We start from the raw sequence: 8827 nt of genomic DNA on the forward strand, positions 1-8827 counted from the left end.
TGTAAATGTCCTTTACGCAAGCGCGTTGAAGGTCTCTGGTGGTCTTCAGAAGCCCTCTGGTGGTCTTCCATAGTCTTCCTCACTTGTCTGCTGCTTGACCTCTCTTAGGTGATTCTGCGCAGTACGATACTTGCTATCATATATTAGATTACACAAAAGTACATTCTATGTTAATTCCTTTTCAATGATTGGTCTTTTAATCATACCATCTTATTAATATTCTTATGTTAAAACAATCATTGGTTGATCTCACATAATCCATTAACCAGAACTTTGATCAAAGTAGGGTTTCTAAGCAACGGAACTAAGGTCCATAACGATTTCTTAAAACAAACCACTATAATTAACCAATCTGTGTTAAAATTCTATGGTTAGCTGACTGTCAACAATACTTGTATTCTTATGATTATACTTAGCACATTTTGTAATGTTCCTTAAGTCTCTATAACTACGTTGCAAACTTCACATTCCTATCTCACGATTTTATTTTAATCAAATCTTTATCAAAGTATTTGCAACATTTCCCCCCTTTGAAAGTTTTGAAAATCATTTCAATACTTTCACTATAATTTTACTAATTATTCACTATAAGCTGGAGGAAACTCTGGGATTGATTGTCCGTTTTGTTGTCTTGCAACAGCTTGGATGATCATGTGATTAAAAGAAGTTTTACGAGTAATTTGCTTTTTCAGAAAATAGTAAATCAAAATGATCATTAAAGAGATTATCAACAAAGTTAATACTGTACTAATCAATGATTTAATCCAAAAACTTAGATTCCAGCCTAATCCCTTAAAGATCTTGTCTATCCAACTCTCTTGCATATCTTGTTGCAACTCTTGTGTGTCTTTCTCAATTTTTCCCAATAATTCTAAATCATGTTCTACATCCTGAGTTACATTCGGAATGTGTATGCAACAATGGTCCATTCTGTCTTTTAAATATCCACACACTCCGTGTTCTTTAAGTAAAAGCATATCTAAAGCCATTCTATTTTGCAGAGTCATTTTGGAAGTGGCCTGTAATTGTATATTTAGATCTCTAAATCCTTTTCTGGTCACATCATTGGCCAGTTTTTCTACCTGTCCTGTTAGTTGATACAGCCAGTCTTGATTCCTGTATATTGCCAAAGGGGTTAGTAGAGATTCTAGGGCCTAACTAATTCTAACTCCAGTGGAGGGTTCATTCCATTCATCATCTATTTCTGACCTTTTCGCCCGTTCCAATTTCAAATTTTCTAATGATCCTCTAAAAGGAGACTTTTTCCAAACTGGGCATAATGTTGGCATTCCCAAAGTAATTTGTTTTACCTTTCCATCAAGAGGCAGATGGGTTGTCCAGGTTCCATCACTCATTGCCCAAACCAAGTGTCCTGGACTCTGAATAGCAGTTTTTCTGCAACTAAATATTGTTCCTCTTTTAGGTTTAAAGGTTTCAGTCAATTGGAGATCATTTTTAAGTCCTCTACACAAGCAGCCATATTTCATGGCTGCTGCTAAAGGTGGAATTCTTTGAATTGCCATGTCTTTAGTACTGCAATTGTATATTTTCTCACATTTTCACCAAGATACTAAATTTTCCTTTTCTTGTAATGTACTCCCTTTGTCATTTACTGATGGCCAAGTTGTAAAAATGGTTCCATCCCAAGTGAAACACCAAGGACCTTTAGCCATATATTGGAATTGAGACAGTATAGTCATAGACCACACTGAATGCCAACTAATTGTCCTTTCTGGTATTGTCTGATTAGCCTTATCACATTTCCATTCCATGACCATTCGAGTTGTACTTTTTTTAACTTGTTCATCATAAGTACAATATCCTACATTATGAAATCTCCCAATTTTAATAAAAACAGAATTTAATAATTTTTCACAATCTGCCCTGCTCCCTGGAGACTTCCATTGCTTCTTAATATTTGTAACTTATTCTTGCCATCCAACTACTGGCCTTTGTTCACAGTGGGTAGTCACATTTCTGTGTTCTAAATTAGTCAAATTCATTGTCAAAATTCCCCATGGAACAGATTCACCAACTGCCCTTGGTATTGGCAAACAGGCAGTAATTTGTGTCACATTCTGGAAATTAGCAAATCCCTTGATCGATCCTACCATCAAATTTTCTTCCTGAGTTTTCTTTGGGAGATAAATTAATTGTTCAGCTTGTCTCATTTCTTGTCTTTTTCTTCAGCTCAAATTGTCCTGGTAGATACTCGCTTTTTTCCTTATCTCTCATCCAACTAATTTCTAATTTGTCAGGATCAAATTCTGGAATCTGAGTAAAATTACATCCCAATCCCAGAGCACCTCCATAGTTCACTGTTACTGGTTGTTTAGCCACAATCTCAGACCAGACTCCCACTAATATTATTTTCCAAATCAAAATCCATTTCCCCCAGATTTCAAAATGATATGCAAGATTAGACATGCTTCAAAGTCAGTTTTGAAGTTCTAGGGTCTCTATATACAACTTTCCAAGATGATGGAGCTTTCTTCACCCGAGTATAGTGGATCCATGCATCTGATTCAGCAATCTTGACAGCAGTGAAAGTAGTCAACAATATTTGAAAGGGTCCTTTCCAGCGTTCCTGAAGAGGTTCAGAAGTCCATGTCTTCACATAGACATAATCACCTGGTTGGAAATCATGTACTGGATTTTCCAAAGACAGAGGTCTGTTCCAAACAACCGCACTTCAAAGTGCAGTTAAAGTTTTTCCTAAAGAAAGTAGATAGTTATATACATCTTGTTTTCCTTTTAAATGTATGCTCAGATTTGGTTCAGGAGATTCATAAGGTTTACCATACAGTAGCTCATAGGGACTGATTAATGTCCCACTCTTTGGCTGAACCCGAATTCGTAAAAGGGCCAGTGGGAGTGCCTGAGGTCATTTCAAATTAGTTTCCTGACATATTTTACTAATTTGTCTTTTCAATGTTTGATTCATTCTTTCCACCTTCCCACTAGATTGTGGTCTCCAAGGTGTATGTAAGTCTCAAGTAATTCCCAAAATTCTACTAACACCCTGGACCACTTCTGCAACAAAATGGGAACCTCTATCAGAAGAGATTCCAATGGGTACTCCAAATCTCGGAATAATTTCTTGTAATAACCTTTTAATGACCTCCTTTGCTTGATTGGTCCAACAGGGAAAGGCTTCCGGCCATCCTGTAAAAGTATCAACCCCCACCAGAATGTATCGATACCCATTTTGTCGAGGTAACTCTGAAAAATTTATTTGCCAATAATCCCCTGGTTCCATTCCTGATTTCAATATTCCCATTTGGACCTTCTTCTTTACAACTGGATTGTTTTTCAAAAATATTTCACATTTAGCAGTTGTCATTTTAGCTATTTCTAGCATTTTTACTGATACCACTTGCCTTCTCAAGAGTTACTAATGCTTCTGCTCCCCAATGACATTCCTTATGTTTTGTCTGTACTATTTTCCTCATTACAAATGGTGGGACTACTACTTGACCTTTTGATGTCACCCACCATCCTTCCAGATTTTTTCTTGCATTTAATAATCTCCCCAATTTCCCATCCTCCTCTGAATATTTAGGTTTTTCCTTTGGTAATGCAATAGTTTTTGTAGGAATTAATGCCATTTGTAAGGCATTCCTTTTGGCTGCTTCCCTAGCTGATTTATCTGTTAATCTATTCCCTACAATCTCTTTTGTATTCCCTGATTGATATGCTTTACAGTGCATGATTGCTACTGCAGTTGGTTTCTGAACTGCTTGTAATAAATGCAAAATTTCCTCTTTATATTTAATGTTGGACCCCTGAGAGGATAATAATCCTCTTTCTTTCCATAAAATCCCATGGACATGCACCACACCAAATGCATATTTCAAATCAGTCCAGATATTTACTTTCTTTTCTTCACTCAATTCTAGAGCCCTTATCAAAGCCACTAATTCCACTTTCTGAGCTGAAGCTATGCTTGGCAAAGCATTGGCTTCTATAACTGATTTTTCAGTTGTTACCGCATATCCTGCATAGCGGATTCCATTTTCGACGAAACTGCTACCATCTGTGTACAATTCCCAGTCCGGATTGTCCACAGGTACATCCTTCAGATCCTCTCGACTGGAATATACATTTTCAATGGTTATCAGGCAATCGTGTTCCAGTTGTCCTTCTTCCTGTACAGAACTCAGAAAGACTGCAGGATTAGTTAAATTAGTGGTTTTCAAAGTCACATCATCTTGTTCCATTAAAATTACCTAATATTTCATCATTCTGCTCGGGGATAGCCAATGGCCCCCCTTTTGCTCCAGCACTGATATCACCATGTGTGGCACATATACCACCATCATTCTTCCCAAAGTCAATTTTCGAGCCTCCTGTATTATCATCACAGTGGCTGCTACCACTCTCAAACAAGCAGGCCAGCCTTTACTTACAAAGTCCAATTGTTTGGAAAAATATCCAACCGGTCGCTTCCAACTTCCCATCTTCTGAGTCAGCACTCCCAGTGCAATGTGTTGTTTCTCATATACAAATAACTGGAAGTCTTTAGTCAGATCCGGAAGTCCCAGGGCTGGTGCTGTCATCAGGGCCTGTTTTAGATTCTTGAAAGCTTTCTGCTGATCTGGACCCCATTCAAATGGTGGACCTTTAAGAGCTTCATATAATGGTTTAGCCAACAGACCATAGTTCATTATCCATAGCCGACACCACCCAGTCGTTCCTAAAAAGGTTCTCAATTCATGGGTATTTTTCGGCTCCGGGATACTGCAAATTGCTTCTTTGCGGTCTGTTCCTAACTGCCTTTGCCCTTGTGAGATTTCAAAACCCAGATATATCAGAGTCTGTTTTGCTATCTGGGCCTTAGTTCTAGAGACTGTATCTGCTTAGCCCCCAAAAGTTTAAAAGGTCAATTGTTACCTTTATACATGTTGGTCTCTCTTCTGTCGCTATCAATATGTCGTCTACATACTGTAGGAGCAAATGTCCAGGTTTGGGAGCATCTCGTTTCCACATCTCAAGTTCTTTTGTTAATTGGCTCCCAAAAATTGTTGGACTGTTCTTGAACCCTTGTGGTAATCTTGTCCATGTCAATCGTGTTTTTCATCCTGTTTTTGGATTTTCCCACTCGAAAGCAAGCAATCTTTGACTTCCTTCTTCCAGGGGTATACAAAAGAAAGCATCCTTCAAATCAAGCACTGTAAACCACTGATGATTTTCCCCTAGAGCTGTTAAAAGTATATATGAATTGGCCACTACAAGACGTATGTCTTTCACTATCTGATTTATCGCCCTCAGATCCTGTACTAATCTATATTCTCCTGATGGCTTTTTCACTGGTAAAATTGGTGTATTATATTCAGATTCACACTCCTCTAAAATTCCATATTCCAAAAATTTATCAATTAATTTCTTGATTCCCAATCTAGACTCAGGTTTAATTGGATACTGCTTCAATCTCACAGGCTTCACATTTTCCTTCAGTTCTACCTTTACAGGCTGTGCCATTTTAGATTTTCCAGGTATCTCTGTGTTCCAAACTGTAAGGATCACAGCATCATCAACTTCTTGTGGCATCTCCTGAATCTTAACCTTCTCCTGTATCATCAATATTTCTCCTGTCTTTGATTCTGGTATTTTTAAAAGAATTTCTCCTCCCTCAAAAGCTATCTGTGTATTTAATTTGGATAACAGATCTCAACCCAACAAGGGTATCGGACATTCTGGCACATACAAAAATTCATGTGTAATTGCCTTATTTCCAAATTTTAAATCAAGGGGTTGAAAGAATGGTCTATTTTCCTGTTTCCCAGTCGCTCCAATTATGTTAGCTGTTTTATTTCCCAATTTCCCTTTATAAGTATTCAAAACAGAATATACTGCTCCCATATCAACTAAAAATTCAACTTTATCATTTCCCAGCTTAATTGTAACCAGAGGTTCAGCTGGGTTCCCCTCCGGTCCCCTTCATTCATTTAAAGTCATCATTTTTGCAGCCTCTTGCTGACTTGTTTACAGTTTAGGGCAATCCTTTTTCCAATCTCCATCCTCCTTACAATATGCATACTGATTCATTCCTAGAGGTGCATTAGGTTCCCGGTTACCAAAGTTTCTAAAACCCCCTCTTCCCCAAGCTCGTCCTCTCCCTCTTATTGCACTTCCTGTTAGGACAGCTATTAACCTGTTATCTCTATTCTTCTCTTTCTTTTCTTTCCTTTGTTCTTCCTCTTTTTCCCGATTGTTATAAACTTTCCATGCTGTTTCTAGCATTTTATTCAAATTTCTTGAATCCTCTCCCTCCAATTTTTGGAGTTTTCGCCTTATATCAGGTGCTGACTGCCTCATAAAAATCGAAGCCAATTGTTGTTGTTCTGCCTCTGTTTCCAATTTTAAATCAGTATATTTTCTAGCAGTTTCCTTCAATTTTTCCAAAAACACAGAGGGAGATTCATTTTTATCCTGCTTTATCTCATATAATTTAGACCAATTCAAAGCTTTCGGCATTGCATGCTTTACTCCATACAGTACCCATTTTTGATATCGAGTTAACCTTCTCCTGTGTACAGGGTCATTTGGATCCCACTGGGGATCTCCCGAAGGAAAACTCTGCTCTAAAGTTCCAGAGAGCGTTTCATTCATAAGTGCTGCCTCTGCTTGTGCTTTTCCAGTTTTTAATACCATCTGTTTTTCAGTACTATCCAATAAATTATCCAATATTACTTGTAAATCATTCCAATCGGGATCCTGAGTTCTAATAATTGTTTCTACAACCCTTCCTACTCTCTCTGGATCTTCTCTATAAACCCCTGCTGCCTGTTTCCATGTCATCAAATCCATAATAGAAAACGGCACTTTGACATATACTGGCCCATGCTGTCCCACTCCCTGTCTCAAGGGAGCTAACAACTGAGATTGCTGATGAGTTCTCCGAGACACTGGGGTATGAATTACTACTTCTGCTGTCTCATCAGCTTCCCTCATTCTAGTACTATCCGGTTCTATTATTCTCCCTGATTCAATACTTCTTTCCCATGCATGTGAGGGAGAGAGATCCTGCTCCTCCCTTGGTGGGGCTATTTCTAATTCTAGTTCCATTTCATCCTCTTTTGGTACCGTACATCTAATGCACCTCCTTCCAATATCACAAGCCGAACAACAACTCTTAGTTTTCTTATTTTCTGAAGTTAATGTCATTACCAAATTGTCTCGACTAATTAACTTGCATTCTTTTTGCCAATCTGTTCTCTGCCTCAAATAAAAGAACAGATCCACATATGGCTCTTCACTCCATTTACCCTCTCTCCTACAAAATAACATTAACTGTAATATAGTATTATAGCTTAAAGTTCCATTTGTTGGCCACTTCTCCTGATCTTCCAAAACATACAAAGGCCACCAATGATTACAATATTCAATCATTTGATTCTTACGCAGATCATCATGCAATTCACCCCAATGTGTCAACAAACATCCCAATGGAGATGTTTTCGGTATCTTTCCATCAGTGGATAAATTTCCCATACTCTTACTCTTAAATAATTTGGCTAATGCCATTATACTTGTATTAAATACCAAACATAAAATATCAAATATCAAGTACTAGAATACCAAACCAATGTCAGATGCCAAGTATCAAGTACAGAGTGTCAAATACCAAATGTATGCATCAAATACCAAATACCAAACAAATGCAAATGACAATTGTCCCAAATATACAGATACGCAAATGTTCAACCCAGCAATAGCTTTCGCTTATGACTTACGGGCAGACGCCTAGGCCTCTACACAAACGGGTACCCTCTGAGCCCCAACCCTGCGAAGCTTTCGCCATGCCTTACGGGCAGGCTATCCAAACAAATTCCAAAGAAGAAGTGCCTTACCCTTTCTCCAGGGAACGTTGCGAGGAGCTTTGTGAGTCGAGAGCGATGGTTCCCCCCGAGAATCCCTCGGTGCCGGCCGGAGTTCGATCAACACTCGATCTCGTCCAGTCTCACTCGCAAGGTCCCATCTGGGGTGCCAAAACTGTTGCCAAAATCCGGAATAAAACTCCTTAACAGCAATGAGAAGTTAAGAAGCAGGCACTCCTTTATTGCAGCGCTGGGCACACGGGGGATCACTCTACCTATCGTGTGCACCTGTCTGGTTTAACTATGCAGGTTAAATACACACCTGTTATACATATTCACTAGATTTCCGAGAAATGTTATACATAATCATTAGTTTTCTGGGAAACTATTAACATATGTAAATGTCCTTTACGCAAGCGCATTGAAGGTCTCTGGTGGTCTTCAGAAGCCCTCTGGTGGTCTTCCACAGTCTTCCTCACTTGTCCGCTTCTTGACCTCTCTTAGGTGATTCTGCGCAGTACGATACTTGCCATCATATATTAGATTACACAAAAGTACATTCTATGTTAATTCCTTTTCAATGATTGGTCTTTTAATCATACCACCTTATTAATATTCTTATGTTAAAACAATCATTGGTTGATCTCACATAATCCATTAACCAGAACTTTGATCAAAGTAGGGTTTCTAAGCAACGGAACTAAGGTCCATAACGATTTCTTAAAACAAACCACTATAATTAACCAATCTGTGTTAAAATTCTATGGTTAGCTGACTGTCAACAATACTTGTATTCTTATGATTATACTTAGCACATTTTGTAACGTTCCTTAAGTCTCTATAACTACGTTGCAAACTTCACATTCCTATCTCACGATTTTATTTTAATCAAATCTTTATCAAAGTATTTGCAACACTATTGATGAGATACACCATAAGTAGCATAGGCACAGCATCTGTGATACGGAGGCATACACCTGGGTAGTCATGGCACTGCACGTCACTGG

The 8827-nt window shown here is 38.3% G+C and overlaps 1 long non-coding RNA gene across 1 annotated transcript; it reads right to left on the bottom strand.

Annotated features, from left to right (window-relative positions):
• Positions 1-7861: 7861 nt before the first annotated feature.
• LOC128142294 (uncharacterized) lies at positions 7862-8569 on the bottom strand. The gene is made up of 2 exons (XR_008235349.1): positions 8143-8569; positions 7862-8022 (listed from the first exon to the last, which is right to left on the bottom strand). It is a non-coding gene; the product is annotated as an uncharacterized LOC128142294 (long non-coding RNA).
• Between the last annotated feature and the right edge of the window lie 258 nt (positions 8570-8827).

This window comes from Harpia harpyja, chromosome 1 (assembly GCF_026419915.1).
Source record: "Harpia harpyja isolate bHarHar1 chromosome 1, bHarHar1 primary haplotype, whole genome shotgun sequence".
Lineage (NCBI taxonomy): Eukaryota > Metazoa > Chordata > Aves > Accipitriformes > Accipitridae > Harpia > Harpia harpyja.